At 33.2% G+C, this 9921-nt stretch overlaps 1 non-coding gene and 1 pseudogene across 1 annotated transcript; both read left to right on the top strand.

Annotated features, from left to right (window-relative positions):
• Positions 1–506: 506 nt before the first annotated feature.
• TRNAA-UGC (transfer RNA alanine (anticodon UGC)) lies at positions 507–579 on the top strand. Its single transcript has one exon. It is a non-coding gene; the product is annotated as a tRNA-Ala (tRNA).
• A 3893-nt stretch (positions 580–4472) lies between these two features.
• LOC130459085 (receptor-like protein EIX2) lies at positions 4473–9921 on the top strand (annotated as a pseudogene).

Raw genomic sequence — 9921 nt, 5'->3', positions numbered from 1 at the left:
CAACAATTAACTTTTTTATACGTATGATGTGATTAATTAAGAAAGATTACGTAAATTTTTTATAATAGGTTATTATTAAAATATATATTGGGCATCAAAGGTTTAATACTTATAAGAGTGACTCTTGTGTTTTTCAATACTTTAGAAACACACGTTATATCATTGTAGAGATGGTTAGAACTTTACATTATGAATCAGAGGTCATGGGTTCAAACATTGATACTAACATTTTTGATGATAATAAATTTGAGTAATGCATGTGCGCGCGTGCATGACATGACACATCATTATTTCACTTGCCAAATCACAGTGACACATGGCTACGTGACATTTCTTGCCTTGGAGATTTAATAATACTATAGATAGATAGGTTGGTTGAATGATTAATATCATTGAGAATTTATAAGTTTTTCTTCTCAAAAGATGGAGTTTTAGGTTAGATTTTCGCCTACAATTCCTTATACGGACCATAATTTTAAACTACAAATCATGTTAGGCAATCAAAAGGGGATGTAGCTCAAATGGTAGAGCGCTCGCTTTGCATGCGAGAGGCACGGGGTTCGATCCCCCGCATCTCCATTTATATATGATGTTGATTTTACCTTGAGTTTTGAACTTATCAGAAACATATTTTAGTTAACAATTTTTCATGTCAACTTTTAATTTTAATTGGTCCAATTTTTTCAAATCATTAAATTTCTTTACAATTTTTCAAGTATATTAAGTTAACAATCTGTGTGCTTTTTCATCAGATTTTGAATCATTGCAATGGAGTTGGAACATTACTAGTTCAAATTACACTTTTAGCGTGATTATTAAGTCCGAATTTATATAGGGAGTAATATAATGGGTAGGTGACTAGGTGGTACTCCCCAAACCAACCTCAAGTGGGTATTTCTTATCAGATCATTTTCTAGATATGAAATTTATTTGATATGTTCATTTCTGCAAGTACTAGATATTGTGTGTCATTTAATTGCAGTGTTATGATCTGTTTATTGACAGGAAAATGATGTTACTAAATTTATTTGTGGCTTATAATGAACATACTTCGTATATAGTATCATATTCTAATTGAGAGAGCATTACTTTTTATGGGTTTCAACTTTCAAGTTAACTATATGCACTTAAATCTTACACTGTATGAGCGAGGATATTTTTTTTTGGTTCACTACGAGGAGTTTCCACCGCCTTTGGCGAGGTAATGTCCTGTGGGAGTTTGCATGGGACCTCGATGGGCAGCATCCCTCCCAGTTGAAATTTTTTCCATTACTCGCTTACACCGCTTATTACCATTTTTGTTCAGGGTACATAACAATTGAAAAGTTAGGTATCAAAACAAACGGACATAGGTTGCGGCAGGTCGGCCCAACCCGTTTATTAATAAATGTATTTATTTATAATTTCTTGAGATAGTTCACTATGCTTGTAAATTTTTATTATAAAGAATGGGAAAATATTATATTCTTCACTTTTAACGGGTATAACTTTTCACAAATTCTTGTTTATAATGGGTGTACAATAAATATTGTACACCGGAGTAAAAGTTGACTCAAAATGCTTAAAAGTTACATTTATAATATATATATATATATATATATATATATATATATATATATATATATATATATATATATATATATATATATATATATATATATATATATATATATATATATATATATAAGTTATCTATTTTTTAATGATAAATTTTTTACTATTAATGTATAAATTAATCATTTAACCCTTTAAAATTTTTATCTATCAACTTTTCTATTTTATAATATAAAAGTTACAGAAAAATAGGTTAAAGTTACGAAAAACTGCATAAAAGTTATCTTGGTGTACAATAAATTTATTATACACCTTGTGCGCGCAAGACCTTTTGATAACTTTTTACTTTAGTTAATCAACACAAAATAACTTACTCTGTACTTTTTATTTTTTATTTTTTTAAATGTCCTTACAAGAACATCTCATGACTTAAACTTTTCACTTTATAATGTCTAGATGGACTCCTAAATTTAGGAAAAGGAAATATAAGCAAAATACTTTTTTCATAGCATGTGTTACGGAGTACAATATATTAATTATAATTAGTCATTTTTTTAATGCATAGCACACCTTAGCTCTGACTACATCCGGATTCGACCCGGTAGCACACTTGTTTATAGTGGGCGAGTCTTCCAACAAGAGTTTTTGCATACAACGAGGCTCAACCCGAGACCTTCCTTAAGTAGTATCATCAAGCTGCTTAACACTTGAGGCCAACTATATGTTGGTAATTGTAGTTAGTCAAATGGACATTAATGAATCATCCTTGATGGATGTTGCATATAAAAATAAAATAAGAAGTAATATGTTTAAGTGTTTAACGCGCCTTTATAATATGACGGCATTGACGGGCAAGGCCCATAAAAGTGGATTCCTTTTTTGCTCCTTCAGGAAACAGGCCCAATAGACCAAAAAAAGCGCAAATTTTTGGCTATACCCGGGTATAGTCAAAGCTGGCTGTACCCCTATCCAAAACGATGTCGTTTTGTGTTGTTTAAAATGAACATTAATATACTGGTACAAAAATGAACATTTACTATTCCGGAAATGAACATTTATTTATTTATTTGGAATGAACATTTACTATTTTGAAAATGAACATTTATTTATTTATTTGGAAATAAACTACAAAAATGAACATTTACTATTTCGGAAATGAACATTTATTTATTTATTTGGAATGAACATTTACTATTTTGGAAATGAACATCTATTTATTTATTTGGAAATAAACAATATAGGCGCTTGTAAAAACATAAAAAGACCAATGAAGTGAACAATTTCATTATGAACATTAACCATATATTTATTGTGAACAAACAAATAAACAAGAAAAAACAAATAATTCAACAAAAAAGAACAAGCAATATAAAAAAGAACATAAAATTTCAGAAAAAAGAACAACCAATACAACAATTATGAACACTTTTATGATGAATTTTAAAGCCAACATGAAAGAACAAACAATACAACAAGAAAGAACAAATACTGGTACAAAAATGAACATTTACTATTTCGGAAATGAACATTTATTTATTTATTTGGAATGAACATTTACTATTTTGGAAATGAACATTTATTTATTTATTTGGAAATAAACTACAAAAATGAACATTTACTATTTCTGAAATGAACATTTACTATTTCGGAAATGAACATTTATTTGGAATGAACATTTACTATTTTGGAAATGAACATTTATTTGGAAATAAACAATATAGGCGCTTGTAAAAACATAAAAGACCAATGAAGTGAACAATTTCATTATGAACATTAACCATATATTTATTGTGAACAAACAAATAAACAAAAAAAACAAATAATTCAACAAAAAAAAACAAACAATATAAAAAAGAACATAAAATTCCAGAAAAAAGAACAAACAATACAAGAATTATGAACAATTTTATGATGAATTTTAAAGCCAACATGAAAGAACAAACAATACAACAATAACTTTGATGAATGAATTTAAAAAATAACAAGAAAGAACAAACAGTACAACAAGAAAGAACAAGCAATACAAAAAGAAAGAATAAAAAGATTAATGAAGAGTTTAATTATGAACATTAACCATATGATTATTATAAACAAACAAATAAACAAGAAAGAACAAACAATATAAAAAAGAACATAAAATTCCAGAAGAAAGAACAAAAAATACAACAATTATGAAAATTTGATGATGAATTTAAAAAACAACAAGAAAGAACAAACAGTACAACAAGAAAGAACAAACAGTACAATAAGAATGAACAAACGGTACAATAAAAAAGAACAAACTGTCGACAAGAATGAACAAACAATATGAGCGCGTCGTTTTAGGGGGTACAGCCAGAGCTGGCTGTACCCGGTACCCGGGTACAGCAGTTAACGATTGAAAAAAAAGAATCAGGCCCAATAAACCAAAAAAATAGGCAAGGCCCTTCCATTTCCCGCCCAATAACGCAAATGATCCACCTACCAAAATTAGATAAACATTGTTAATTTGTTACAACTTACAACTAAATAGAAAAATGAATAGATGAACTCCATTGTTGATTGCAGTCCGAGTTCCCCAACTCGGAGCTTTCCACTATAAACTAGAAATTGATTATCCAGAAAAATGGCGCGGAAAACGCGATCAACAGAGTTGCAAATTCCACTACCTTGCAGTTTTTTGGATTTCTTCTCACTTGTTTCAGCAATTTCCCCGATGTTTCTCTATCTCCTTGCTTCGATTCATCAATTAATTCGTCTTCGTTGTCATCGTCGACCGACCTCGTCATTATCGTTTTTGACGCCTTGAGGTAATACGGCGAATTTGATTTTAATTGCAATTGATTTGAGCTGTAATTTTGTCAAATTTGAGGGTTTTTTTTGGGGGTTTTCAGGTTTGATTTTGTTGCGCCGATCGAGTAGTTTCTTTCCAGGTTAGTATTTTCTGATTGTAATTACGGCTTAATTGTGGAACTGAGTTTTGTTTAATCTTCGTTTTGATCAGTATTCAGTAATGTGAAGGTTTTTTTAGGTCTTTTTTTTGTTAATTTGTGTTAATTTGTTTGAATATGAACTTGTTTTTCTTCATCTGATTGTACATTTGCAAAACCCTAACACTAGAACTCTTGTGTTTGAAAAATCAATCAACTAATAAGTTTGCTAAATTGCTAAGTTTGCTAAATCAATCAACCCTAACAGCATATTGAAATTCAAATGATGTTACAGAATTTAGTTATGGCTTATAATGAATTACAATTGATGGTTTCAAGATAACAACTATATGCTCTTAAATCCTACATTGTCTGACTTTGACATACGATTGATCTTTCCTAAAGAACCTCAATCTAAACCCTTCATCTCATATTAATCTATTCAAAATCGTAAATTTCAAGTTTAATTCCAAGTTAGCAATTTTGTTAAGTGTAAAAGAAAAACAAAAAAATAAAGAGGAGGAAAGGAAGGTTAAAAAAAATAGTCTGTCACTGCAGCTATAAAGGGAATCGAACGTTTGATCTTTGCTGTCAGATGTTGATTGTGATACATTATAGGGGTGAATAATATATAACGTTTTTTTTCTGTCCAGTAAGGGTTCAGTTGCTTACTATCTTTGTTCATGAAACATAACATTTGAAAAGTCAGTAAGTTAGGAACCAAAACATAGGGTAAGAAGACTTTGAAATTAATGTTAAACAAGTGAATGGAGGATAGATGTCAATTCCATTGTGATATAACTTATTCATTCAAACGTTCGGGGATTTCTGTGTAATTCAATTCTGAGTGAGTCAATTTTGTTGGGCCAAGACTTTTGTACAACCTTTCTACCCCACAAGCTTTTGACTAATAACAGAGTCTTAGTGGGCACTAATTAACAAATACAAAGAACAAATATATGCAAGTTGCCATACAGATTGATTGAATGCTCAAAATTGTGTCCTTACAGTAACTGTGCAATTCTACCATGAAAACATTCCATCACCTTTTATTTATGATCCTACTTTCTTGGCTTGTGCTGTTATGCTACTGGTGTCATACTGCTGCTACTGCTGGAGACGAGGCTAGCTTTGGTGTCAACAATAACATCAAGTGTATTGATCACGAGAGAAACTCCCTGCTTAAATTCAAACGAGGCGTGAAAGATTATTGTGGGATTCTTTCTTCTTGGGGAAACCAAGATGACTGTTGCCAGTGGCATGGGATTCTCTGCAGCAACCGTACCGGTCATGTTATTATGCTCCATCTTCACGATAATGAAAATCAGTTCACGTGTTTAGAAGGTAAGGTGGATCCTTCCCTCTTTGAACTAAAGCATTTGAAATATTTGGACCTCTGTTTGAATTGTTTCAACCAGACAATACCCAAATTTATTGATTCTCTAACCAAATTAGAGCACCTCAATTTTTCCCACGGTTGCTTTTTTGGTGAAATTCCTCCTCAAATTGGAAATCTTTCCAAGTTAACATCTTTTGATCTCAGTTTTAATAATAATCCCCTTTCCGGTGACATCCTTACTGCTAAAAGCTTGCAGTGGTTGTCACATCTTACAGTATTGAGAGAAATCAACCTCAGTGGAAATAATCTTAGTGAAGCCACGGACTGGATCCAAACCATCAACAACATTCCCTCCCTAAGGGTCCTTTACTTGGATGATTGTGAACTTTATCCTGTAATTCCATCATCACTTTCTTACAACAATTCTTTAACTGCTCTTCGTGTCGTCAGCCTTCAGTCTAACCATTTAAATGACACTCCTATATTCCAATGGTTGTTCAACTCGAGTGGAAACAGTAACCAAATAGAATATCTTGACCTTTCTGATAACTCTATTTCAGGGCATCTACCAAGTGCATTTGAAAGTATGCATTCCCTTTCATATCTCGACCTTTCTGGTAACTCTCTTTCAGGGTTTCTCCCAAGTGCATTTGAAAGCATGCACTCCCTTTCATACCTTGACCTTTCTTACAACTCATTTTCGGGGTTCTTCCCAAGTGCATTTGAAAACTTGCACTCCCTTTCACATCTCTCTCTCTCTGACAATAACCTTGAAGGTCCCATTCCTGAATATTTTCGAAACCTAAGGTCCCTGAAAGTGCTCCACCTATCTAACAATAAACTTCATGGCCCCCTTTCAAAAATCGCCAGTTGTTTATGCAACTTGCAAAAACTTGACTTGCAAGGTAACATCTTTACTGATGATATGTCTGATGTCTTCCAAGCACTATCAGTTGGGTGTACAAACGAGCCACTTTTGGAGTATTTGGATTTAAGTATGAACCAGTTCTGGGGTTCTGTTCCGAACATGATCAGCAGTTTTTCTTCAATGAGAGAATTAGATCTAAATGGGAATCATCTGAATGGCTCAATAAGTCAAGGTATTGGGAAACTTTCAATGCTTGAGGTTTTGGATGTTTCTTATAACTCTATAAGAGATACCCTCAACCACAACCACTTCTTAAATCTTTCGAATTTGCGGGAACTATACTTGTCAGACAACCATGCACTGATGGTCAATCTCAGTGCTGGTTGGGTACCTCCCTTTAAACTGAACATCATAAGTTTAAGATCTTGCAAGTTGGGGCCTTCTTTCCCAGATTGGCTTCTAACTCAAACTAATTTCTCCTACCTTGATATATCTGATACACAACTTTCAGACAAAATTCCCGCATCCTTTTGGGCTAAATCATTGTCGTCCAATCTGCAGTTTTTGAACGCTTCTCACAATAAAATTCATGGGGTGCTCCCAAATTTGTCAGCCACCTTTGACATAGATAGTGTGATTGACTTGAGTTCAAACTACTTTGAGGGTTCAATCCCATCATTTCTGGGAAATACTTCCTCATTGTACCTGAACGACAACATGTTTTCCGATGCCACTCATCTATTGTGTCCAAGAATAGCTAATACCATCTTAATGGATCTTGACCTATCAAACAACTTGTTGTCTGGAAAGCTTCCTGATTGTTGGATGAAATTTGATCAATTGCAATATTTGCACTTGGAAAACAATAAATTCTCTGGTAATATACCAACATCCATCGGTGATCTAAAACAACTTAACTATTTGCACTTGCAAAATAATAGTTTTTCAGGAGATCTCCCAGCACGGTTGGAGAACTGTACTTCCTTGTTAATTCTAGATCTTGGGTATAATTCTTTAACTGGCTATATACCTCCAAGCATCGGAATTGCTTTTAATGATCTCCGTCTTCTTAACCTGCGTGGAAACCATTTTTTTGGTAGACTGCCTCTAAGCCTGTGTCAACTATCCAATCTTCACTTGTTGGATCTTGCTATTAACCACATATCAGGCACTATTCCAGATTGCATACATAATCTTACAGCAATGATAAAAGGAGGGTCAGACTATCTAGTCTCTGTTTCATCCAGTCTGGGTAAAGAGGCCATTTCGCCGTATGAGGAAACTGCGGTAATTGAGTGGAAAAGAGAACAACAGAAATTTAAAGATACCTTGGCACAAGTGAATTACATTGATTTGTCAAGTAATGAGCTGGAAGGAGAAATCCCAGATGGAATTACAAACCTCACCAAGTTAATCTCCCTGGATTTATCAAGAAATAAGTTGAGAGGAAGCATTGTATCAAATATTGGGGCAGCTGATATTATTAGAATTTCTTGATCTATCAAACAACCACCTCTCTGGAGTTATACCCACAAGCCTTGCTGATGTGAGTTATCTGGGAACCTTAGATTTGTCGAACAACAACTTGTCGGGCAAAATTCCACTCGGAACTCAGTTACAGGGGTTCAATCCTTCATCATACAAAGGGAACCCATTGCTTTGTGGGGCACCACTTCAAGACTGTGCCGGAGATAAACCACCGACCAAGAATATAAACGGATTCATCAGGAGGAGCATGGAAATGATGATGTTTATCCAGGGTTGTACATAAGCGTGGTGCTTGGATTTATAATAGTATTCTGGGGAGTTTGCGGCACTTTAGTGATGAAAACGTCGTGGAGACATGCTTTTTTCCGGTTGTTTGATGGCATGAAAGACAAGGTGTATGTCATGGTGGTTGTGAATATAGCTAGAGCTTGGAGGAAACCTTGAAGGTAGTTCATATATCTTTTTTCATTACTGATCCAAGTACTCCATTATTAGCTCAGTTAAGCAATGATTATTCAATCTTATTTTGTGCAGGTGTTCTGCTTCTTATGATTGTGCATTAATTGTTCTTCAAACTGCATCTACATACTTAACCATTTTCCCAGACTAAAATTATACTTCTTATTTTGAATCTGTATACTTTTTATTTTGTAGCATATTGACATTTCTCTTCTCGTTTCCAGTTTTGGCAGTGTGTTTATTACTCTATGCTTCAAGATTTCAATCAGTGGCCGAACACTGAGCTAAAAAGGATACGTTATAATAGTATATCATCCTCCTCCATATATGTGTCAATGGTGGATCAGGCCTTTCCTGTTTATAATTTTTTCAAGGACATTTATTATCATCAATTCTTCTAGTTGCAAATCTTAGTTTCAAAGCTTCAATTCTTCTAAAATTATATGCAACTTTGTATGAATTCAGAGACTAGTTGCAAATCTTAGTTTCAAAGCTTCAACGTTGTGATAGTTACGTTGTTTGTAGAGGTTTATATATGCAACTTTGTATGAATTCAGAGACTAGTTGCAAATCTTATGAATGTTCAATACATGAGTCCTTTGGCTACTGCTAAATGTTTTATGTGATATACATTAGCTCTGTTTTCATCTTGGTTCATGATTCATATGTATTGATTGATATACATAAACTGAACTTGTAACTATTATAGGTTACTGATATGAGTTGACTATTTCAGCTCAAAGAAGTGAAGTACAAAGTTGTTCTCAAAGGATTAACGACAGCAGAAGAGAAAGGAATCTTACATGGAAGACTGAAAAGGGACTAGACGATCAGGTAAAGCTCAAATTACATTGGTGAGAGCTAGACCAGTGCAATGGGACAGGTCGGGTCAAGATAATTCTTAAACGGGTTAGACCGGGTCATGACCCATTTATCATGACTCGGCTCATTTATTTATTATATGGCTCATTTTTACAACCAATTTGATATATTTTTAAGTAAATATTTGTAGTACAAAGTTTTAATTTTTTGACAAAAGCAGGGCAAAAATTACAAAATGTTATTACCCCATATGACCACCAACTAATTTAAACTTCCTTCACTTTCTAATTAAGCTTGGAAGCTTAAAGCTTAAACGTGTAGGCCAAATCTAATTGTAGATAAATTCACAGTTCATAGGCGGTTATGCATGTTATCCTAATGCATTATCGAACTAAAAGAATTCTAGGTTATACCAAATGTAGTAATAATTTTCAGGATGGAAGACTTCGTATTATTTGTTTATAAGAATTTGACTTATTCTA

This window comes from Spinacia oleracea, chromosome 3 (assembly GCF_020520425.1).
Source record: "Spinacia oleracea cultivar Varoflay chromosome 3, BTI_SOV_V1, whole genome shotgun sequence".
Lineage (NCBI taxonomy): Eukaryota > Viridiplantae > Streptophyta > Magnoliopsida > Caryophyllales > Amaranthaceae > Spinacia > Spinacia oleracea.
This window is presented reverse-complemented; position numbering and strand designations above follow the sequence as displayed.